At 40.8% G+C, this 26,212-nt stretch overlaps 1 long non-coding RNA gene across 1 annotated transcript; it reads left to right on the forward strand.

The window, feature by feature from the left end:
• The first annotated feature begins 7,454 nt into the window (after window positions 1-7,454).
• On the forward strand, window positions 7,455-11,246 carry LOC119944765. Its single transcript, XR_005455956.1, has 3 exons — window positions 7,455-7,619; window positions 10,877-10,929; window positions 11,059-11,246. It is a non-coding gene; the product is annotated as an uncharacterized LOC119944765 (long non-coding RNA).
• The last annotated feature ends 14,966 nt before the right edge of the window (window positions 11,247-26,212 follow it).

A 26,212-nucleotide genomic window follows, 5' to 3' on the forward strand; every position in this document is an offset into this window, starting at 1 on the left:
AGATAATCAGGTAGGACACAATCCCTGTCGTCATTGGGCTCACAGTCTATTTAACCCCTATTTTACAGTTGAGGAAACTGAGGCACAGAAAAAGTAAGTGAATTACATATGGTCACAATACAGACAAGTGGCAGAACCGGGATTAGAACCCAGTTCCTCTGACTCCCAGGCCATTAAGCCTTACTGCTTCCTGGTTTTTTTGTGTATGTGTGTTTGTTTATTTGTTTTTTTAATGGTATTTGTTAAGCATTTAGTATGTGTCAAACACTTTTCTAAGCAGTGGGGTAGATACAAGTTAGTCAAGTGGGAAACAGCCCCTGTCCCACATTAACTCACCTTCTAAGTAGTGGGGAGACAGTCTAAGTAAAAGGGAAGTTATTAGTCATCAGAAAAACTGAATTAAATCATCTATTTGTAGGTCTGGAGAAAATCAAGGAAATATCTGTTGGTCCTTTTGAATAATCTTCCTTAATCTAGTAGAAATGGTATTTATGAAACACCATCTCTGCGAAACACAGCCCTCCCCACTAAGAGGACAATATGCTAATGAAAATTAGAGATGCTCCCTGGCCCCCAAAGAATTCAGGATCTATGAATGAAAGGGAAAGGGGACTGGCATCCATTACAGAAAGAAAAGGTAAGCCAACAGAAATACCAAAACAACATAGAACAGAAAGAACAATGATAAATACAGTAAGAGCAATAGGGTGCTGAGGATAGAGAACCAGAGTCCCAGGCTTCTCCCAATTTAAAGTTGGTAGACATGATACCTTGCCCAAAAAGAGCTTAGCCAAAAAGGCTAAAGGATTCATCAGGGTCCAGTTGACAGTGAAGCGATGACATTGTGTTGGATCACTTTGGAGAATTTTGCAGGACTGTCTTATGAGAATTCATCAGAAATGAGTAGCAGTCATTCTTAGATTATAGAGAATTTTAATGGAAAAAATCATTTGTGTTTTCACAAACCCCCCTTCATAATAATAATAATGATAATAATAATAATAATAATAATAATAATGGTATTTGTTAAGCGCTTACTATGTGCCAAGCACTGTTCTTAGCGCTGGGATAGATACAAGGTTATCAGATTGTCCCACATGGGGCTCACAGTCTTAATCCCCATTTTACAGATGAGGTAACTGAGGCACAGAGAAGTTCATTCATTCATTCAATTGTATTTATTGAGCACTTACTGTGTGCAGAGCACTGTACTAAGCGCTTGGGAAGTACAAGTCGGCAACATATAGAGACAGTCTCTTCCAACAACGGGCTCACAGCCTAGAAAGGGGAAACAGACAATAAAACACAACAGTCATGTGACTTGCTGACAAGTGGCAGAGCCGGGATTAGAACCCATGACTTCCGACTCCCAAGCCCATGCTCTTTCCACTAAACTGCACTGCTTCTGTATGATTTTAGTTGATTTTATGATTTCAGTTGATTCCCGAAAGCCTCTAGCAGCAAAGATATTTTCTTTTTTTCTTGAAGAGAGTCACTTTGAGTTTTGTTTTAAAGGCCTGTGGTTTTCTCACTGTTCAGTGATGTGCATGAAAGAAAACCATCTGATAAGCAAACTGGAGCTTAAAGGAAACATTAATACATGCTGGCCCTGTCAATATTATGGTAGTGTCCAAGAGCAGGATACATTGAAATAACAGTGCATTGCTTTCATAAACTCTGATTTCAAGGGATTTATAGTCCAGGAAAAAGAGGGGTAAAAATTTATTCAGGCAGAAATAATGTATTATGCATCCCAGTAGTGATTAAACAAAGAAAATGGCACTTGTCAGTCAAAGCAGTAGTGAGAATGGGAGAAATGGGAGCATCAATTCAGTCGATGGCCACAGAGATTCATTAAGTAAATTTGGTACACACAAATTAGCAAAACCTAAACTTTCCTTCTATATTCCATGTGCACTTGAACCTGCAATAATAATAATAATTATTATTTCCACTAAATTATTCCACTACTTATTCCACTAAATTATTCTACTCGTGCTCTTTCCACTAAGCCACACTGCTACTCTTGTAGTACTTAATAACCACCCCCCTCTCATCCCCACAACACGTAATAATAATTATGGTTTGGCGGTTACTATGTGCCAAGCACAGTTGTAAGCATTGGGGTAGATACAAGGTAATCAGGTTGTCCCACGTGGGGCTCACAGTCTTAATCCCCATTTCACAGATGAGGTAACTGAGGCACAGAGAAGTTAAGTAGCTTGCCCAAGGTCACACAGCAGACAAGCGGCAGAGCCAGGATTAGAACCCATGTCCTCTGACTCCCAAGCTCATGCATATCACTAATGTATTGATATTAGTATCTGTGTCTCTCACTAGACTTTAAACTCCATATGGGCAGGGAACATGTCTACCAACTCTGTTGTATTGTAGTCTCCCAAGTGTTTAGATCAGTGCTCTGCATACAGTAAGCACTCAGTAAATGCCATTTATTAATTCATTGATTAATAGTAGCAGTAGTAGTAATACCAATAATATTAGTGAAAATAGTAGATGTGAATGCCCCTAAGATGCAAGACACTGTACTAAGTGCATGAGGCACATATCCTCCCTTCAAGAAGCTTACACTCTAAAGGGAAAGTCAGGCATAAAAGTGTTTAGAAATGGGTACTCAAAATAAATGAATTGGATGCACAATGAATCATTGCACTTTTTATAAATTGTTTTCAATGCAAATGGATAAAGAGGGAAATGATCCTCAGAGGAGGTGTGAAGCAGCTCATGGTGAATAAATAATTGTCTGTCTGTGTTCTGAGGTTGTTAGTTCTAATTCTGGTGTTGGTCTGTAAATGTCAATAAGTGTAGGGAGAAAAGAAATTCATCCATTCATTCAATCGTATTTATTAAGCGCTTACTGTGTGCAAAGCACTGTACTAAGCACTTGGGAAGTACAAGTTGGCAACATATAGAGACGGTCCCTACCCCACAGCGGGCTCACAGTCTAGAAGGGGGAGACAGACAACAAAACATATTAACAAAATAAAATAAATAGAATAAATATGTACAAGTAAAATAAATAAATAAATAGAGTAATAAGTATGTACAAACGTATATACATGTATACAGGTAAGAAATAAATTGTATACATACATATATTACTATATTAATTCCGAGGGAGGGTATATATAAATGTATTGCTGGTAAAGGCGGCTGATATGTTGATGTGAATTGGAAGATAATTGGGGAAGGCTTGTTGGAGGATGTGGGATTGCAGGAAGCCCAATTAATCGCAAGTGGTAGCTGGCAGCATTTAACAATTGACTGTAGATTAGTTAGGACCCGGCAGCAATAAGATGATTTTAAGTAAAACTTCCCAACCAGGAATTGTTTGAGAAATGAGAACATGATCTGAGTGTGAAAACAGATGTGAGCTTTCTTATGAATCAAATCCCAATCATTTTAAGTCTTCACTTTTTTCTGAAACAGGAAAGAGGACAGACTCTTTTATCTTTCTAGCTAAAGACCAAGATTTTTCAAATGCTCTTTTAAATGTAATAGGGTGCATTACATTTATAAAGTACTATTCTCTCTCATTTTTGTCCTTTTATAGTGTCTTTAGTTCCACATTACAAAGTGATTTTTTAAAAAGTGATATTCACATAGTCTTTTCCAATACCCCCTTGATGAAATGCAGCCATCTCTACAGTGAACAACGCAACTACTTGTAGGCGTGTATATAATAGCTACATTGAGAATGACTACCCTGACCACTTAAAACTCAAGAGATTTGACTTATACAGACTCTAATTAACAAAACTGCCCCGGCCAAATGCAACTAAACAAGTGGTCATAACATCTTTTTTTCTATATTCTGTCTACTGCTTTCTGACACTAGATTGGCTTGATATTCAGATTAAGTTGGGGTTGAATAAAAGACAATAGTAACCATGTCATAGCCTTAATCACTATTCCCACGCATCCCTCAGAAGTTCTCTATCCAATTGTAATGAGGTAAAGAGTTGGAATAATGGGTCTTCTCAGCTTTCATAAGTCGCCTTAACTAATTTTCCCCCCAGATCTCTTTTTGGAACATCGCAAAAAAGAAGGTCAATTACAATGGACTCAAACCTGAGGTCAAGGAAATTCAAAATTAGACACTTACTAGGGGCACTTCTCAGTAGCAGAGGGTAGGATTTTATTTTAAAAGTCTAGTGGCAGCTCAGTTTTTGCCTCAGTAGCAGACTTAGCTAGCTGACAAACCTGTGCCCCACAATCCACCACTGCCTCTTCCTTCACTTTTGGACCATCTGTGTCGGTAGATTCACAAGCCAATATTTCCCTGCCAGATTTTTCATGTCACTAACTTTTGTAGCAGTTTCGCCTACAAGAAGAATTCAACTGAGCTTTATTTTCCATTTCCATTATATGTATATATGTTTGTACATATTTTTTACTCTATTTATTTATTTATTTTATTTGTACATATCTATTCTATTTATTTTATTTTGTTAGTATGTTTGGTTTTGTTCTCTGTCTCCCCCTTTTAGACTGTGAGCCCACTGTTGGGTAGGGACTGTCTCTATGTGTTGCCAATTTGTACTTCCCAAGCGCTTAGTACAGTGCTCTGCACATAGTAAGCGCTCAATAAATACGATTAAATAAATAAAAAAAAATTCTGAGATTTGCAGTTCATTCACTCATTCATTCAATCAATCGTATTCATTGTGTGTGCAGAGCACTGTACTAAGCATTTGGGAAGTACAAGTCGGTAACATATAGAGACGGTAACTACCCAACAATGGGCTCACAGTCTAGAAGAGGGAGAGTTATATTCTTCCTGCCTTGACCAGTGGGCTGTAATATTGACTTCCAACTAGGAAGGACAGTTGTCGGGTTTTTCAACTGGTCTGTTCCCTGTCTGGCCTGGGCCTGGCACGGGATAGCTTTAAGTCTCAATTTTTTTTCAGTACCCAACTTCCTATTGACACGGCTCCTACCCCTCAGATCCACTCCTAGGAAGTGGCTCACATATTCAGTGGGACCTCGGTGGAAGAAGTAATTGATCTGAAGTAATTAGTGGCCTCAGGGTCATATGAACTTGGCAAACTTCTGCAAAATTGTACATATGACATCAGTGCATCATGCTGCATTCTGCATGCAGATGACTTCATATCGCATCTCCATGTCTGTTATATATGACATGTTAAATATGTTAAATATGTTGTACATATTTATTACTCTATGTTGTACATATTTATTACTCTATTTATTTATTTATTTATTTATTTATTTTACTTGTACATTTCTATCCTACTTATTTTATTTTGTTGGTATGTTTGGTTCTGTTCTCTGTCTCCCCCTTTTAGACTGTGAGCCCACTGTTGTAGGGACTGTCTCTATGTGATGCCAATTTGTACTTCCCAAGCGCTTAGTACAGTGCTCTGCACATAGTAAGCGCTCAATAAATACGATTGATTGATTGATTGATTGATTGATATGAGGTCTACTAATAATAATTATTTGTTAAGCATTTACTATGTGTTAAACACTGTTCTAATCATCCGGGTAGAAACAAATTAATCATTTTGGACACAGTCCTTGTCCCACATGGGTCTTATAGTCTAAGTATGAAGGAGGATGGGTATTGAATCCCCATTTTACTGATGAGGAAACTAAGGCACAGAGAAGTTAAGTGACTTCCCCAAGGTCACAGAGTAGACAATTGGTAGAGCTGGGATTAGAACTCAGGTTCTCTGACTCCCGGGCCTGCGCTATTCCAACTAGGCCAAACTGATATTCCTGATGCATTTGAGCCCTTGACATTGATCAAAAGGATCATATTTAATAATATTTTCCAAAACTAGTGTGCTATAATTTTAAATAAACAGCACCTTAGTGTCTGGGCAATTCTAAGAGACGAGAAAAGGTGACCAACTGTTAGGTTCCTGGCACAGTATGCAAATGTACAAAAGTTTTCTCCCCAGTGGCACTCAAGCTAATAGATACAATCTCACAATCAGCGGTGCCATCTTTGTACAGAAAGACCATTTTACCTATCTATCCTTCATTCTCATTCCTGAAACATAATTTCATTCTACATATGGAGAGTCCCAGCCTCCTAGCCACTGTTTTTTCTTCTATTTTTCTTTCATAAGACCTTTAATCCTTTATCTGCTATATTTACTCTGGGCAAGTCACCTCTGGGAAGTTGAAAGGAGCTCTGTCCCCTGTGGGGCCATTTTGTTCTTGCCCATTTCCCAGATATTCTGAATATTAAGAAGAGTATCAATCTCTCAGCCTGCTTCTCTGTGACCCAGATAATGCCAAAAGAAACAATGAAATGGGGAGACAAAATAAAAGAAGAGAAAGTTCATTTTCTGTTTCCTTCACGGCCCCCACCCCCCACAATTAATACAGGAGACGCAGAGATCAGATCATCAGTCTTCCCCTCTTGCCCATATTCTCTTCATGAAGAAGTTCCCAAACTGACTTAACTGAGTACAAAACACCTGGCAAATAATTGAAGAAAGAAGGATGAAAATCATTGTTTGCTGCACCTGAACAAGACACTGTTTCTGTGGAGTTTGATTTGAGCAAAGCAGCATTTCCCTTTAAGGTGTGCAAACCAAGTCCTCCCAGCAAGTCGTTAGAGCCATGCCATTAATAATAAAACTACCCGAAGAGACAAAAAGGCAGTATCTGCCGACTTGCTAAGACAAGTGGCATTCCATGGGGGGCTTAATCCAAGTCCACCCTGGTGCTGACCAAAGTGGAAAGCTCAGATCTATCAGCTCCCTGACATCTTCACATCGGGGCAGACTTCAAGATCATATTTACTTCCCAGCCTGTGGGTTGCCAGCACATCAGGGTGAGAAAAAATACAATGTAATCCCTTTCCTAGCTGTTGTTCCTTTAGTTGAGATCTGCCTGGGCATGAGATTCTTTCCCAGAATGTTTTTTGTTGACGAGCCTTCCATAACTACAAATTTGTTTGTTTTTTGTTTTGTCTTTTTTTTCAAAACTAAAGTAGCTGAAAGCCAGCCTCATTGTTGCACACAATTTCTCTGATAGCATATGTGTTTTTAAAGGTTTAACCTCCATCACAATGCACCCACGGTTTTACAGTGCTAAATCCCTAGAAGGTAGCTTTCCCTTTTGATGTCTCCTTTTCCAACCTAAATAACAGGAACACCCCTGACCCTTGGTAAAGTTTCCTAAAATTGTGCCTACCCTCAACGGGAAGATTGAATTGCCCAGGTCACCTACTGTGTGTTTCCTTAGAAATGATTTCTATTTACCTTAAATTAACAATTATAATTGTAGTGTTTGTGAAGCATTTACTATGTGCCAAAGCACTGGGGAAGATATATGAAGGAGATTGGACTCAGTGCCTGCACTTTGTGGGGCTCACAGTCTAAAGGGGAGGGAGAGCAGGTATCTTATCCCCATTTCTTTTTTTTTACATATGAAATTCCATGCAGAAATCCTGGGCGATATGGACAATTAATGCTTCATTCAAATCACCTTATTGATGGGGAACAGAAAACTGAAAAGAATTCATCAACACATGCCCACCCTGGAACAGCAGACACTGACCCTTTCGGAGGTGCCTTGCATCTCTTGAAACTCTGCCCCTGGACTAGTGGGGCCCAACGCAAGTGAGAAAGAGTTGGCACGGAAAAAAGAATATCTGACTTCAGAAGGTTTCGATTGTGTGTCCCATTCAGTAGAACTGCCTGTATAGGCGTAGCAATATGCCTGAGTGGTTGAGAGCGGAGGAGAGCAACAGAACTCAGTAGGGAATGGAGAGAAGGGAATAGGGGAGGCCTGTGATTCTGCAGCTTCAGTTGGTAATCTTTGCTTCTGTTTACTATGTGCTGAAAACAACTCCAAATCCAAACAATACTTTTGAAGTGATGGGGTGCAAGCCAAGAGAAATTGAAAGATCTCTCTGCAGGAAAGTTCTCCCAATGAGCCTGAATATCCTGATTAACACTTGTTTTTGAAATGTTAATTAGTTCTACACTTAACGGCTTGTCATTGTCTGAAAGGGCAGGGAGAAAACTTTACAAAGTTTGTAGACTGAGGAGTTTTTAACGCCTCCAAACTAGGGTTTGGCAAATTCTCCATTGCAGGCCACTGAACCGTGAGCAGCCAAGGATTAATTAGCTGTGGTGATTAGTGCAAGAACCCAAATTACTTGTCATTGACGCACATTCCTGAGACATAAAAATAAATATTATGTACATTCTCGGTAAGATTAGATGTGGAAAAGTAACATGGCCGTGTCACTGATGTTGGAGACCTTAGGTGCTGTACTTTTTCTGAGACATGAATAGGTTTTACATGGCACTTGCAATATGGGAAAATGTTTCCTGCGACGTCTACTTTACATGACATAGCTTGCCTATGCTATTAAATTGGTGCATTCAGAGGAAAGCAGACATTTTGTTCCTCAAGAGTTCATCCTGTTGCTTTGTTCCTGACCTGAAGCTGCGTTACCCTTTGGAGCACCATAATAGTTTCCATAGCAACTTATTGTGATGTCAGAGATCATAGACACAAAACATATGGAAAATCAAAGGTTATCCAGGCCATTCTCTGCTAGTCGATAATTGGTCCGATGAAACCAGCTCAATGTGTCAAGTCCCATGTGATAAGGACATTGGTGGAGAATAACTCCACCATAACCAAAAAGAGTTAATGATCCAGACTCTCCCTTGCTGAAGCCACTTACAGGTTAATTTAACTCAACCTGGGTAACTCCAATCCTGGGGAGCAGAGCAGAATAAAAAGGACAAGCCCTCCATGGTCAGTCCAATATGTGTCAGTTAATTTGCTGGTTTTTAAATTTCCCACCAGGGGCCCACCATGAATGTTTAATTTAACCCTCAGGTAGTAAGCAGAATGAAGTCGGCCCAGAGCCAGCGTAACTCCTGGTGTGTTCTGTGAGAAGAGGTCTAGGCCCTGGCTCCACCATCCCATGTTGGTATCTACTTAATAATAATAATAATAGTGGTATTTGTAAGTGCTCCTATGTGCAAAGCACTGTTCTAAGCACTGGGGGGGGATACAAGGTGATCAGGTTGTCCCATGTGGGGCTCACAGTCTTAATCCCTATTTTACAGCTGAGGTAACTGAGGCACAGAGAAGTTAAGTGGCCTGACCAAGGTCACATAGCTGACAAGTGGCAGAGCTAGGATTCGAACCCATGACCTCTGACTCCCAAGCCCATGCTCTTTCCACTGAGCCTACCTACTTGAGCCTACTGGGCTACTCATTAGGATTTTGAGATCAGTCCAGCCATTCCACAGGCTCCCTCAGGACCAACACAAAGGACTTGGATATAATAGCAGTACATCAAAGTTGCAGGCCCCAGCCAGGGACATGGTATAAAGCTGAGTTTGGCCTTGGAGTTTACTCTCTTTTAGACCACTAGATAATAAAATTCAAACATTCCTGGAAGTTTGATTCCTCCATAAAGGAGCAAAAAGCACATCATGAAATTGGGTTTCTACAGCAACTGGAAACCATCTGATAACTTGGCATTTAGAAAAGATTGGGAGGGTGGGGGACTAAAGGTCATCTGACTGACTATTGTGAGGGAGAGCCAGGTTTGAGTGAGAGCCATGTGGAACTAAATTTGTGTTGAACAATGTTGTGGGTGGGGAATGAGTTTTGCATAGACTGGAATTGGATTTAACAAAGAATCTACTTCTTCAAATGCCATCATGTCATTTCCGACCCATAGCGACTCCATGGACATGCTCTCTTCAGAACATCCCATCTTCTATAAAAAAGTTGTTCACGTATTTGTGTCCATTTTAACAAAAAAAAAAGAAAATTAAAAAAAAAAACCTGAAGGAAAAATCCCAGAAAAAACTATGAAAAACAAAACCACAAAGGGAAAACAGGACTGACTGTATCATATCATTGCATCAGATGATTTCCTGAAGGACAAAAGAATGACTGCAGCTCCCCAATTTGCTAACGTACTCCTAAGGTGCAGCTTTCACACTGAGAGAAAGTGATGTAATAATATTTTGGTTCAAAGCTCTTTCTTCTGAGGAGCTAGAAGCATTTTATAACCAGGCTTTCATTAATACTCATATATGCTTGTAAGCTGGGGGCACGTGGTATTGTTCCCATTTGTCAAATGGAGAAATTGAAGCACAGAGATTTAATTAAGGTGCCATTCATATTGTCACATAAGAAGTCAGTAGCAGAGACAGGTCTAGAACTCACTCTAATTCAGTGTTAAAATCCTGATTGCTGCCCGCTAACCTAGAAAAACTGTCTGTAAACATGTTTCACTGGCCAGTTACTGAAAATCCTTGGAACAAGCGAAATGCCTTAAAATGAAAATATAAAAGTTTGTCTTTATTGACATGAATAAATCAAAACTTTAATACTTCTTTGAATACTAGTGTTTTAAATTATCATTACGCCTCAAGAATTTTCAATTCTTTGATTGCCAAAATGGGAGAACATGAGTTTAGCTTCAGCATCTAATGATGTCACGCTGCCATTACAACCATGAAGAAAAGCAAGGCTTTTGAGGCTGATGATACCACAACTGAGCAATATGGACAGGGAGAGGATATTCAGCTGTGATTTCTTCACACTCTCTTCTTCAATAAATGGAACACTTAGGAGATTCCCAGATTGGATTTCAAAACTGCCACCATGACTGTACAATGGTGACAGGAAAGATTTGTCTGCAGAAGTCCCACGGGATCTTGCTGCTATTCACTGACCTCCTGGAACAACTAGTGAAAACTGCCTAATTAATGTTGCTCTACCAGAATCACGAGGGAGTCCTGAGATTTCAGGAATGAGAACCTGTGTGAAGGAATTTAGTACAGTGCTTGTACCATGCACCACACTGTCATATGCACTCTCTTTTCTCTTCCAGGGATGTGGGAGGAAGTGAACAGGAATCCAGTACCTTGCAAAATGCACACTAAGGTTTGTATGTGCACAGCCCATGTCACAACACAGTGTTTGCCCACATTGCTGTACTTCCATAACTCTGTAAACCGTCACTTTGGTAGCTGTTGCAGTCACGGTCACTCCCTGTTGCTCTCTGTCTTTCAGGATATAACTGCTGGGTCTGTCCACCACAAAATCAGAAATCTTCACCATCAACGGTAGACCCAACGGACAGATCCAAACTTGAATCTAGGCTTTGTGATTCCCAAAGCAGATCTCTTTCCTTTGTCCCAATACCAGAGCTCAGTGGCTTCAGATCTCACAGGCACAAGCACATCAGGCATGATATTTTCTGCATGACAAATATAGGAGAAATCCAATGAATAAACAATCAATCAATGTGATATTTACAGAGCACTTTGTGCAGAGCACTGTACTAAATGCATGGGAAAGCCCAATATTTGGTAGACTTAAAATAGCCATTTAAAGTACTCAATCACTTTGCCCCTTCATATCTTACTTTAATAATTTTCCTACCAGAAGCCGGGATGCTTACTTAACACCAACATAGTTATTGTACCTCAAGCTTATCTATATCACTGCCTTTCCCTTGTCCACATCTTCGCTCTTTCATACCCAGCAGACCACAACTCTGCCCACCTTCAAAGCCTTATTAAAACCATATCTCCTCCAAGAGGCCTTCCACAAATAAGTTCTCATTTCCCCTACTCCCTCTTCCATCTGGGTTGCCTCTGCAGTTGAATCTACATCCTTGAATCACTTGATATTTCACCCTACCCTCAGCCCCGCAGAATTTATGTGCATCCCGTTAAGAGGGGTCTGTCCTCTGTCTTCTGTCTCCTGTCTGTCTTCCCCTTCTAGAGCTTAAGTGCCTACCAACTCTGTTGCATTGTACTCTCCCAAGCACTTAGTACAGTGTTCCACACACACTAAGTGCTTAATAAATACCATTGGTTGATTTATCCTTGCCTAGAAGCATCAGACATCAATCTACATTCCAAATTCCACATTCTAACTCTAAATCCTAGAGGGATTTTAACATTAACTTATCAAATATTATGCACCATCAGCTACTAAAAAGAATCAGCTGCCCTGAGAAGTTTATAAAACTGAGATCTTTCCATGTTATTTTGGTTGGGCATGCCACAGTGAGGATCATTTCCCCAACACAAAACAGAATAGAGCAGAGAGAAGAGAAATCCATTCTTGCTCACTTTTTTGAACATAGTTCTGCTCAAGGACATAAAGAGAAAGCTGGAAGCTCATGTCAGAATCTGATTCTGATCCTCTGGGAAACTCTTTTAACTCGACAGGGTGAAAGCATGACGAAAAATCCTTGAATCACTCATTCAGGAGCTGCTACATACTGTTGACTGAGCTCTGAAGGTACACAAACCTGAGAAGAAATGACATTGAATCTATGAAGTACTCTGCAATAGCAATAGTCTAAAGAAAATCCACATCAGGCAAACCCTACATGCAACCAAGTCCTTTTTTCAACACCCGCAGAGTTGAATGCTGCCACTGAATTCTGTTCCCATAACTGGTATTTTCTGCTTGCATTTCTGACCACTTTGGATGTATTAGATTTATTCCCTGCCCATCCCAGTGTTAAGAATGGCTGCCAGTCTGTACATTTCATTACTGCTATATTTACATCTTCATATCTATTGGCAATAATGATGTGAGAGAAAACTAAACTGAATACCAATTCAGTGCAAAGAGCAGACACCCAGGACAGTGACTAGAAGGAAGAAAAATGGAAAGGAGTTCCTGGGAATCTCAGGAAAGTGCTGGCAAAGAAGAAAGTTCATGGAACTGAATCTTGAGTTGAATGTCCTTTGAGCCTGGGGCTAATTTACCAATTAACAGAAGAGACATGGTGGTTATTCATTCAGGCTTATCCGAGACAATGTGATCGGTCCCCTATCTGACACTGATATGACACGGGGAACCTTAATGAACAGTATTTTTACTTGAAAATATCTAGTATCCCTGCCACTGAGTCCAGACTATGTCTACCAAATCTGTTTTGCTTTTTTTTCCCCAAGTTAAGTGACTTGCCCAAAGTCACACAGCTGACATTTGGCAGAGCAGGGATTTGAATCAATGACCTCTGACTCCAAAGCCCAGGCTTTTTCCACTGAGCCATGCTGCTTCATAATAATACTTATGATAATTGTTAAGCACTTACTATGTGCGTTGGGGTGGGTACAAGCAAATTGTTTGCATCGAGTCCCTGTCCCACGTGGAACTCCCAGTCTTAATCCCCACTTTACAGATGAGGTCCAGAGAACTGAAGTGACTTGCCCAAGGTCACAAAATGGTGGAACCAGGATTAGAACCCGCAGCCTTCTGAGTCCCAGCCCCGTGCTCTATCCACTATGCCAGGCTGTTTCTCACTACACCATTTCTGTGGACTTCTGCAGAGAATCAACCCAGCGTCCCTTTCAACAGTCATATATGTCTGTGAACTTCTACATAAAATATTTTCATATGTGTCCTTATGAAACTCTTCCAATTACTATATACAATAGGTTACATTATGTAATTTCAGTTGTGTGTCAAGGATGACAAGGAAATCCAATCATTCGATAGTATGTGATAGTCAATCAATTAATAGAACTTACAATCTAGTTGGAGAGACAGATACTCAAAGTTCAGGGAGGGGAAGAAATGAAGTTTAAGTTCATAGACATAAATGCCATAGGTGGGAGGTGCAGTTTCTACCAAAGTGCTTAGCGAGTGAGGACTTAAACACAGAAGTGATGCCACAGGGAAGATGAAAAACTATCCAGGAAAGGCTTGGTGAAGACTGATTTCAGTAAGACTTAAAGATGAGGAAACTAGTGGTGTGCCAGCTGTGAGGGGGGAGAGAATTCCAGGTGGGAGGAAGGAGTTGATGGTGAGAGGGAGGCATCAGAGAAGCAAAGTGTTGACTTGAGGGTAGAATTGGTGAAGGCTGATTTCAGTAAGACTTAAAGATGAGGAAACTAGTGATGTGCCAGCTGTGAGGGGGGAGAGAATTCCAGGTGGGAGGAAGGAGTTGATGGTAAGAGGGAGGCATCAAAGGAGCAAAGTGTTGACTTGAGTTGGTGAAGACTGATTCCAGTAAGACTTAAAGATGAGGAAACTAGTGGTGTGCCAGCTGTGAAGGGGGGAGAGAATTCCAGGTGGGACGAAGGAGTTGATGGTGAGAGGGAGGCATCAGAAGAGCAAAGTGTTGACTTGAGGGTAGAATGAAGGTAGCTAAAGGGAAGAGAAGCAGTGTGGCCTAGTAGACAGAGCACAGGCCTGGGAGTCAGAAGGACATGTGTTCCAATCCTAGCTCCGCCATTTGTCTGCTGTGTGACCTTGGGCAAGTCACTTCACTTCTCAGTTAACTCATCTGCAAAATGGGAAATAAGACTGTGAGCCCCATATGGGACAGGGGCTGTGTCCAACCTGTGTCCAACTGTCTGTACCCACTTCAGTCCATTCTTCACTCTGCTGCCCTGATTATCTTTCTTCAGAAATGTTGTGGACATGTCACCCCCTCCTTAAAAATCTCCAGTGGTTGCCTATCAACCTCCGAATCAAACAATAACTCCTTACTATTGGCTTCAAAGCTCTCCATCACCTTGCTCCTTCTTACCTCACCTCCCTTCTCTCCTTTTAGATCCCAGTCCACACACTCCGCTCCTCTGGTGCTAACTTCCTCACTGTGCCTCGTTGTCACCTGTCTGGCCATAGACCCCTGGCCCACGTCTTACCTCTGGTTTGGAACACCCTCCCTCCTCGAATCCACCAAATAATCACACTTCCCCCCTTAAAAGCCATACTGAAGGCTCACCTCCTCCAAGAGGCCTTCCCAGACTAAGCCCCCCTTTTCCTCAGCTCCCCTCCCCCTGTGTTGTCCCACCTTTCTCCCTTTACACCTCCTCTGCCCCACAGCACTTGTGTAAATATGTACATATCTATAGTTACATTTATTTCTATTGATGCCTGTTTACTTGTTTTGATCTATAATTCTATTTATTTATATTGATGCCTGTTTACCTGTTTTGATGTCTGTTTACCCCTTTCTAGACTGTAAGCCCAGTGTGGGCAAGGATTTTCTCTCTTTATATTGCTGAATTGTACTTTCCAAGCACTTAGTACAGTTCTTTGCCCACATTAAGGCTCCATAAATACGATTGAATGAATGATTACCTTGTACTTCAATGCTTAGAACAGTGCCTGATACATAGGAAGTACTTAACAAATACAATAAAAAAATAGAGAGCTGAGACTGTAAGCTCTTGTGGGTAGGGAACATGTCTACCACTTCAGTTGTATTGTTCTCTCCCAAATGCTTAGTACAGTGCTCTGCATGCAGTAAGCACTCAATAAATATTGATTAATTGAATGGAATTCTTTAGTGCCATCAGTGGGCACTTTCTTTCTCTTTCTACCTCCGCTTTTACATCAAGCATGAAAGGACATCTCTGGCTCAGTAAGGTAAATACTTCCAATAGACACCTGGTCCTACCCTATGTATGGATATGACCGTTTGTATGACCGCAAACATCACAGGGCACAACATCAGGAGGGGTGTGTGTGCATGCAACACAGAGTAGTGATGTCATACAGAATGATGTATGTGCACTCTGCATTATCTAATGGCATTCTACCGAACAAGATGGGGGGCAAATATTCCCTAACTGACCTGGCCCTGCATGTGGAAAGCATATAGGGAATTATTGTAATAATAATAATCATAATGGCATTTGTTAAGCGTTACTATGTGCAAAGCACTGTTCTAAGTGCTGGGGGGGATACAAGGTGATCAGGTGGGGCTCAGTCTTAATCCCCATTTTACAGATGAAGTAACTGAGGCTCAGAGAAGTCATGTTGCCAACATGTACTTCCCAAGCGCTTAGTACAATGCTCTGCACACAATAAATAAATACGATTAATTGATTGATTGATTAAGTGACTTGCCCAAGATCACACAGCAGACATGTGGCGGAGCTGGGATTTGAACCCATGACCTCTTACTCCAAAGCCCATGCTCTATATGACCAGTGTACAGCCGTAGCCTCAGTCACCTGAGCACCAGATGACTTCAGAGGTTTTTCTTCAGTTCATATCCACTTGTGTCTTCACTCACAAGACCAGCTAAAGTTGATCAGCTCAGATTCGGGCTGAAAATTTGTGGGTTGTTTTTTTTTTTTGTTTTGATTTTTCAAGACTGAGTCTTAACGATGGTGAGAATTCATAATTTTTCTCCTGACATAAATTGCAAAGGAAATAGCTCTGACATACGTTCTACTTCTGCTTGCAAAGGAAAGTGGTGAATTGAGCAATAAATGTAGTGTCCATCCACGTTATCTCTGACTCAACAGCCAATTTTTAATGAAGAGCATTGCTTCAAGATGTCATTTATTCCTTTATGCACTGTTTTTTTAGAAGGGCGTTGCATCAATTATACATTACACATTGCATATGAACTGAACTTTGGCCTAATCTCCTGTCCTTAGATATTATCCTCTCCATAAAATATTCCCCATCCCAAGTCAACAAAATTCTATACACAAGGTAAAACGAGTATATAGCTGGTCTCATTTTATAATTGGCTTCAGTGACTTATTTAGACTAAACAGAATTATTTTGCAGGTTACCTAATCCTGGTGCCTGCTGTGTGACCTTGGGCAAGTCACTTATTTTCTCTGAGCAAAATGAAGATTAACTACCTGTTCTCCCTTCTACAGAGAGCATGAAGTCCATGAGAGAAAGGGACTGTGTACTACCTGATTATCTTGTATCTACCCTCAAGCCTTAGTAGAGTGCTTGCCACACATAATAAGCACTTTACACATAACATTATTATTATTAATATTAATATCATCATTATTTTTACTATTATTGAGAAGCAGAGTGGGCGAGTGGACAGAACATGGGCCTGGGAGGGACTGAGTTCTAATCCCGGCTCCACCACTTGTCTCCTGTGTGACCTTGGGCAAGTCACTTCATTTCTCCGTGCCTTAGTTACTTCATCTGTAAAATGGGAATTAAGACTGTGAGCCCTATGTGGGACAGGGACTGTAGCCAACCTGATCACCTTGTATCTAACAAGCGTTTAGAACAGTGCCTGGCATTTTGTAAGTGCTTACCAAACACCATAAAAAAAATTTAGTTTTGAAAACCTTATCTTGCTTTCAAACCTTATGTGCACACAAGTTTATTGTAATGAACAAAAAAGAGAAGAAAGAAAAGATGGTTAGAAAGTGCAGAAGCTGCATTATCTCTGTACACTGTGAATCTAATACTTCAATGGTCAGCAACCACAATGTAAAAGGTAATGTGGAACAGTTTTATATGCTACTCAGAACTATAAAGGAAGTGTGAGTGGATTTTAAACATTTTGATTAGCACCACAAAGATTTTAATGCTTTATTTAAACAGTTTGCTATAGGGCAAACCCATTTGGTAGACAAGTAAAATGAAAGCATAGGCATCAGTTTCCCTGTTTTCTATTAAGTAATGTTGCGAAGTAAGCAGAAGTTGGATTCAGATATCAGATAATTATCTCCACACTGTGTGTCACAGTAAATAATTTTAATTGGTTTAACTTCAGGGACCATTACTGGCCTAATTAGAAACATGAAAAGGCTACAAGTATTAGGAAATATCCTGAAGGAATGAGTACATTAGCAATTCTGTCAAGGCATTTTAAAAATAAGTACACAGTAGCAGCTACATTTCGGCAAAATGCAGAGTGCTTGAAAGGTGCTTTTAGGAAAATAGAACTTGTGAATTAATAATAACAGAACTGTGATGGTAAGCATGGAGGGTTTATAACAGGCTTATGTGTGTTCTCAATTCATAAAAAACATACTAATCTTGCCCTGGTGGCTGTTTTAGAAAGATATAGGTTAACATTTCCTGAGAAAAACAAGAGTAATTAGGTGGGAGGTAGGGTAAATGTGGTGAATAGGTTAACCTGTTTGAAAAAATAGCAAGCAAACAGGCAAAGATCTTTTGATCTATTGGTTTCTCTAAAATATCTATTTCCATATCTCAGGCACTTGAATAAAAGGTTCTGTGCTATCAACTTGTTTTCTTTTCCCATGTCACTTCAGCACTTGGGTACATACTCACAAACTCTTGGCCTCAAGACCGTAAGCTTGTCCCTTTAGGATGTAAACTCGTTGTGGGCAGGAAATGTGTCCACTAATTCTGTTATATTGTACTCTCCTGTAACACATAGTAAGCGGTCAATAAATACCAGTGATTGATTGATTGCTTGATTCCCCATCACCGCAGAAGTACTTGAAAATGTATATTTATACTCTTTTGCTTACCCCATTGGTAATTTATTATTATAGTATCTATGTCCCCCTAACCCTAAACTAGACTGCAATCTATTTAAGGGCAGGGATCATGTCTTACTAATGCTATTGAAATCTCCCAGCCAGTACAGCTGTCTGCATAGAGTAAGTACTCAATAAACACTATTGAATGTATTGATTGATGCATAGTCTTGGCCCATGAGAAATGAAAGGTTGTATTCCAAATGAGATCATTTGGCCATGATCTTGTTCTGAATTTTATCAATAGCTCAGTCAGACGGTACCTCTCAGAGGAGCAGAAAGGTTTTGTTTTCTGATGGTTCAATGTGGCTTGGGTCACTGAGCCAATGAGAGAATCCCATTGCGCTCAACAGTTCGGATAGAATTATCATCAGAGCTCAGGGCTATAAAAGATCATTTGATGACGGTTAATTCAGAAAGGGAAATCTCTCTGGGGCTCTCTCCTTGGATTCATCGTATAAGACATGGAGAATTTACTCATCTACCGAGTTGTTGATCAGACTCTACATACATCTAGTGCCTATAATCTCCTGAGTACAGCCCTCTCCCTTCATTACTTAATGAGATTCTTGGGGCAATTGACAGAATGGAAAATGGGGAATTGAATAGCCATTGGCTCACTACTTTCTCCTGCTATCTTGGGGCTCCTTTGAGTCCCTGTGAACCCACTGTTACTAGATTGGTGTGTGGAACCTTAAAAATCTCCTGATCCCTGGCTTTCTCCCGGGGGTTGGGTTTCATAGACCTTAAAGTGCTTGACTGGGCCCCTTATCAAACAGAACTGAATCCCAGGGGAAGAATAGGGCCTTGAGTAATTTAGTCATGGTGGGATCACAGTCTTCTAGACTGTGAGCCCACTGTTGGGCAGGGACCATCTCTATATGTTGCCAACTTGTACTTCCCAAGTGCTTAGTACAGTGCTCTGCACACAGTAAGTGCTCAATAAATACGATTGAATGAATGAATGAATGAATCCCAGAAGTAGCATGGCTTAGGGAAAGGAGCATAAGTCTGGGAACCAGGAAACTTGGGTTCTAATCATCATCATCATCAGTATTTTTTGAGAGCTTACTGTGTGCAGAGCCCTGTTTTAAGCACTTGGAAGAGTAATAAAAATCATAATAATAATGAAGATGGCATATGTTAAGCACTTACTCTTTGTCAAACACTTATTTAAGACTAAAAGGTAATGAGAGTTGGTAAAAACATTCCCTGCCCATGGCAAGCTTACAGTCTAGAAGGGAGACAGATATTCATATAAATGATTTATAATATATCATTTATAGATATGTACATAAGTGTTGTGGGGAAAATAGCAAATGCCAAAAGGTCACAGATCCAGAACGTCCTGTCCTCTGCCATAATCCTCAACCTTTCTAACAGTTCTTCCATTATCGCTGTTATGGTCTCTATCCATCTAGCTACTGGTCTGCCCCTTCCTCATTTTCATAAGCAGCGTGGCTTAGTGGAAAGAGCACGGGCTTGGGAGTCAGAGATCGTGGGTTCAAATCTCCGCTCTGTGGCTTGTCAGCTGTGTGACTTGGGGCAAGTCACTTAACTTCTCTGTGCCTCGGTTACCTCATATGTAAAATGGGGATTAAGATTGTGAGCCCCACATGGGACAATCTGATCACCTTGTATCCTCCCCAGCGCTTAGAACAGTGCTTTGCACATAGTAAGTGCTTAACAAATACCAAAAGTATTATTATTATTATTAAGGGCACAGATGATGAAGAAGGGAGAGGGTGTGGGAGCCGGGGAAAAGAGGGCTCAATTGGGGAAGGCCTCTTGGAGGAGATGTGACCTTGATAAGGCTTTAAAGAGTGGTGTTGGGGCTTATATGGACGGGGAGGTAGCTTCAGGCCAGAGGGAGGATGTGGGAAAGTAGGTGGGGGCAAGATAGTTGAGATTGAGGCATACTGAGCAAACTGGCGCTAAAGGATCAAAGTGTGTTGTTGGCTGAGCTGTAGTAGATCTGTGAGGTAATCCTAACTCTGCCATTTGCTTGCTGTGTGTCTTTGTGCAAGTAACTTAACTTCTTCATGCTTCAGTTTCCTAATCTGTGAAAGAGAGGCCAAGATACCTATTCTCCCCCTCCCATGTGAGCAGCATGTGGGGCAGGGACTGTGTCCTATCTACTTATAGTGTATCTACACTACAAGTGAAGATAGCTATAGTGAAGCAGCGTGGCTCAGTGGAAAGAGAACGGGCTTTGGAGTCAGATGTCATGAGTTCGAATTCCGGCTCTGCCACGTGTCTGCTGTGTGACCTTTGGCAAGTCACTTAACTTCTCTGAGCCTCAGTTACCTCATCTGTAAAATGGGGATTACGACTGTGAGCCCCACATGGGACAACTTGATCACCTTGTATCCCCCCCCAGCGCTTAGAATAGTGCTTTGCACATAGTAAGCACTTAACAAATGCCATTATTATTATTACTATTATTATCTACCCCCATGCTAAGTACAGGGCTTGACACTTAGTAAGTCTTTAACAAATACAGCAGATCTAGAATTGGTTCAGTCCTCAGGTTCACTACTACTTAAAGTCGGGGGGGGGCGGGGGTCATTCATTCATTCAATTGCATTTATTGAGCACTTACTTTGTGTAGAGCACTGTACTAAGCGCTTGGAAAGTACAATTTGGTGACAGAGACATTCCCTACCCAACAATGGGCTCACAGTCTAGAATGGGGAGAAAGACAGCAAAACAAAGCAAGTAGACAGGCATTAGTAGCATCAAAATAGATCAATAGAATCATAGATTTGTATACATCATTAATAAAATAAATAGAATAATAAATATGTACAAATATACACAAGTGCTGTGGGGCGGGGAATGGGGTCGAGTGGAGGGAGGGATGGGGGTGATGGGGAGGGAAGGAGGAGGAGAGGAAAAGGGGAGCTCAGTCTGGGAAGGCATCCTGGAGGAGGTGAGCTCTCAGTAGGGCTTTGAAGGTGGGGAGAGAGCTAGTTTGGTGGATATGAGGAGGGAAGGCATTCCAGGACAGAGGTAGGATGTGGGCCAGGGGTCGACAGGGGAGGGTTCACTAGGGAGCTCCAGGAAAACACAGAGTTTGAACAAACCAGGACTCATTTGAGAAGCAGCATGACCTAGTGGATAGAGCATAAGCCTGGGAATCAGAGGGACCTGGGTTCTACTGCCAGTTCTGCCACATCTTGACCTTGGGCAAGTCACTTTACTTCTCTGTGCCTCGGTTTCCTCATCTGTAAAATGGGGATTTAAGACTGTGAGCCCCATATGGGAAATGGACTGTGTCCAACAGATTGATTCGTATCTGTTCCAGCACTTAGTTCAGTGCCTGACAAATAGTAAGTACTAAATATCATAAAAAAGCGATAGTCGATGTCAACACAAACATCAAAGTCATTTATTGAGCTCCTACTCTGGACAGTATTCTGGGTGCTTGGGACCATCTAGTAAAAGATGGTTCCTGCCCTTGAAGAACTATTTATTTTATTTTGTTAATATGTTTTTTCTTGTTGTCTATCTCCCCCTTCTAGACTGTGAGCCCACTGTTGGGTAGGGACCGTCTCTATATGTTGCCAACTTGTACTTCCCAAGCGCTTAGTACAGTGCTCTGCACACAGTAAGCGCTCAATAAATACGATTGAATGAATGAATGAATAAACTTTCAATATAATGGAGGAGACAAGTGAACACAAATTACCAAAAAAAGTGTACAAAAAAGTAAAAGAATTGAAGCAAGTGTCATGTGACTGATTAGGTTGGGATTAATTAAGAATGTCTATGAGATGTGGTGCCTGTTTTAGGATAGTTTTGAGGAGAGGAGGGATGTTGTCTAGCAGAGTTGAGGAGACTGGAGCTTCACTGAAAAAATCATACATGAGTAATGAGGTATGCACAGACCGCAGACTGTTGAGCCACTAGGAAGAGCAGGGACCATGAATTGGAATGTACCTGGGTAAGTGAGTGAATAGGCAAAGGAGAGACAGATGATGGTGAACATTGAAGCCAATAATTGGGAGATTTTGTTTTAAGTAAGAAGAAATGCATAGTCAGAGGGTTTTGAGAAGGGGAATAGTGGGTGTTAAATGATGTCTGAAAGAATGATGCAGAAATATGTCTGTAGGTGAGATTGAGAGAGAAAGGACATAAGGAAAGAAGAGTGATAAATAGAGAGCATGGGCCTGGGAATCAGAAGATCTGGATTCAAATCCTTGCTCTGCCATTCATCTGCTCATCTCAGACTAAGCCCCCTCCTCCCCCTCCCCATCCCCCTCACCTTACCTCCTTCCCCTCCCCATAGCACCTGTATATACGTATATATGTTTGTACATATTTATTACTCTATTTTATTTGTACATATTTATTCTATTTATTTTATTTGTGTTAATATGTTTTGTTTTGTTCTCTCTCTCCCCCTTCTAGACTGTTAGCCCACTGTTTGGTAGGGACCATCTCTATGTGTTGCCAACTTGTACTTCCCAAGCACTTAGTCCAGTGCTCTGCACACAGTAAGTGCTCAATAAATATGATTGAATGAATGAATAAATGAATCTGCTGTGTGACCTTGGGGAAGTCACTTCACATCTCTGTGTCTCAGTTACTTCATCTGCAAAATAAGGATTATAGCTGTGAGCCCCCTCTGGGACATGGACTGTGTCCACCCTGATTACCTTGTACCAACCCCAGGTCTTTGATTATAGTGTCTGGAATGTAGTAAGCATTTAACAAATACCGTAAGAAAAGTTGTTGCCGTAATCAAATCAGGTGAAGCAGTGTGGTGGTAGTATGGGTGAATTCTAGAAATAGCTTCCAAATGTTAAATCCAATCTCGGGAATCCGAAACAAAAAATATAAAAAGAAGCTGGCGGGATGGAAGAGGTGAGAAGAGTGACTTAGAAAAGACTCAGGAAGTGTTCTCCCTCCTACTTAGACTCTGAGCCCAGGTGGGACAAGGGCTGTGTCCAATATGATTAACTTGAATCTATCTCGTTGCTTAGAACAGTTCTTGTCACATAGTTTGTGCTGAACAAATGCCATAATAAATAATGATAGTAATGATAATAACAGTGGGAAAAGAGAGCCTGCAGAAGAGTAAGAAAGGGAAAGATTGAAATTAATAATGTAAATGAAATTGATGCATTATATTAAATGCTATTTCTATATATCCATAAAACCAATCCTTGAAAATAGTTTGCGACATTAGGTTCAACTTGCCAAACATTGACTAATCTATGCCCATACTAATGTCCTCTTAGGACACCCTTTCCCAAATTTTCTGGGAATGCTCACAATGTCTTCCCCAAAAATGGATTCTGCCAGCAAAAGCTATGACTATTTGATTCTTTTTGTTTAAGCATTTTGAGTCCTTGACCCAAGTTCATGTAGGTCCACATCTCATAGCTGCTTTCTAAGCCACTGTGTTCAAGGCCAAGGTAGATACAAGATAGTCAGGTCAGACTTAGTCCTTCTCCTTGTCCTTCAGGGACTGACTCACAGCCTAAGTATGAGGGTGAAGGGCCTTTAAATCCCCATAATGCCAGTAAAGAAACTAATATCCAGAGAAGTTAAGTGATTTGGCCAAGGTCATAATAAGAATAATTTTGTATTTGTTAAGCACTTACCATGTGCCAAGCACTGTTCTAAGCACTGGAGAAGATACAAAGTAATCAGGTTGTCCCACATGGGGCTCACAGTCTTACTCCCCATTTTCCAGATGAGGTAACTGAGGCATAAAGAAGTAACTTGCCCAAAGTCACACAGCTGGTGGAGCTGAGATTTTTTTTATGGCATTTATTAAGTGCTTACTATGTGCAAAGCACTGTTCTAAGCCCTGGGGAAGTTACAAGGTGATCAGGTTGTCCCTCGTGGGGCTCACAGTCTTAATCCTCATTTTACAGATGCGGTAACTGAGGCCCAGAGAAGTTAAGTGACTTGCCCAAAGTCACCCAGCTGACAATTGGTGGAGCCGGGATTTGAACCCATGACCTCTGACTCCCAAACCCGGGCTCTTTCCACTGAGCCACGCTGCTTCTCTGTGTCATACATCAGGTGAGTGTCAGAGCTGGAATTAGAACACAGATCCTCCGACTCCCATTAGGCCATACTGCATTATAGACTATTTAAAGCAACTGTAAAAAAAAAACACACACAAAAAAAAACGCACCCCACCTTCAGTAGCACTTGCTCATTTTAAATGCCCAGACTTGAGTATTTGGGCTACAACATGTGCAGCACACACTTTGTTAAGACCCACAATATTGTGAGACCTACAGTTTGGATTTACTAGAATGCTGGGGCACTTAAGCCTCACATTTCCTTCTCTCTTCCTATTTTCTCTGCTCTGAGAGAGAAGGATAAAACCTATCCAAATTTGTGACAGTGTTCTGTTTCACTTTCCATTACCACAATTTGGTAGGACCAATTCCATGTTGACTCAACTTTGAAAAGAGTGGACGGTGCTCGGTTCTTCAGATAAATTATTCATTACCAGAAACAGGATCCAGTTTTACTTGATATACCCAGATTCCCCTTTAGATTTTGAAATTACTGAAAAAAAACTAAAGCAGGTGCCTCAAAAATCTAATTCCACTGTTTTACTTCTGACCTATGTTAAAAACTCAAAACAAACAAGCATTAATGTGTTTTTCATTCCTTCATTTGGGTCTCTGCCTCTGAAAAGTGATTCAGATTTTTAAGCGAGGCCGTTCCAAATGCTTTTGCAGTGTGAATCGGGGTTTATATCTGTGACGATCTCAAAGTTTCTTTATCTGTCTTCAGCAGCAGGTTTTTTATCTGACAGCCCTATAATTATAGAAGAAGCTGCATATTAATGATTCCTTGGGAACGTAAACAACTGGCCTTGGAGAAATCTAATGAACTAACTTTGCAGGATTTGATTTTGCCTAATTAGATGTAAATAATGTTAAATGTTGGATATGCCAGGATTTCCGCAGAACTGTATGAATTTTTCTATGTGCCCACAGTGTTATGCATTCCGAGGCTTTCACAGTTATCTTCGGAGCCGGCTAGTAAGTTTATAGGATTTGGCATCAAGATAGGCTCTAAGAATGGATAGTACCAGAATGCATGTGCTCCTCTGGATATGAGCAGGCTAAATTTCCCAATTGTCTTCTTCCTTGACTCTGAACTCGGCAGATGCATTTTTGTCCAGTGGTTTAGAGCAGAATCAGAATTTGAAAGAACAAATGGTCTCCATATAATGCTTGCCCCAACCATCTCCAAATTATCATGCAAATCAGAAATAGATTCTGCCTCATGTTTTCATTTTTTTATTTTGTTTTGTTTTGTTTTGTTTGCTTTCCACTTCAGAAAATTTACCTGTCTTCACCTTTCCCTAGATCCTTTCCTTGGGGACATAATGTAGGGTGGCAAGCAAACTGCTCTCATAGAATCTCTCAAGACTCCAGGCAACAATATTTAAAAGCCGGTAACCATACTTCCACTACAAAGGGAATGTCTGATCTCCATAGTCACGCCCCAATTTGACCCAAAGAAAACATGTCCAGATGCATGGTATCCATTAATCAATTAATGAGAAGCAGCATGACCCAGTGGAAAGATAATGGGCCTGTGAGTCAGAAGACCCGGGTTCTAATTCTGGCTCTGGCGATTGCTTGCTGTGTGACCTTGGGCAAGTCACGCTTTAGATTATAAACTCACTGTGGGCAGGGAATGTGTCTGTTCATTGTTATAATGTACTCTCCCAAGCACTTCTTACAGTGCTCTGCACACAATAAATGCTCAATAAGTATGATTGAATGAATCACAACTTCTCTAGGGCCTCAGTTATCTCATCTGTAAAATGGGGACTAAATCCTCCTCTCTCCAATTTAGATGGTGATTCTCATGTGAGACAGAGTAGAGAAGCAGCGTGGCTCAGTGGAAAGAGCCTGGGCTTGGGATCAGAGGTCATGGATTCTAATCCCGGCTCCACCACTTGTCAGCTGTATGAC

Source organism: Tachyglossus aculeatus, chromosome 23, assembly GCF_015852505.1.
Source record: "Tachyglossus aculeatus isolate mTacAcu1 chromosome 23, mTacAcu1.pri, whole genome shotgun sequence".
In the NCBI taxonomy this organism is placed as follows: Eukaryota; Metazoa; Chordata; class Mammalia; order Monotremata; family Tachyglossidae; genus Tachyglossus; species Tachyglossus aculeatus.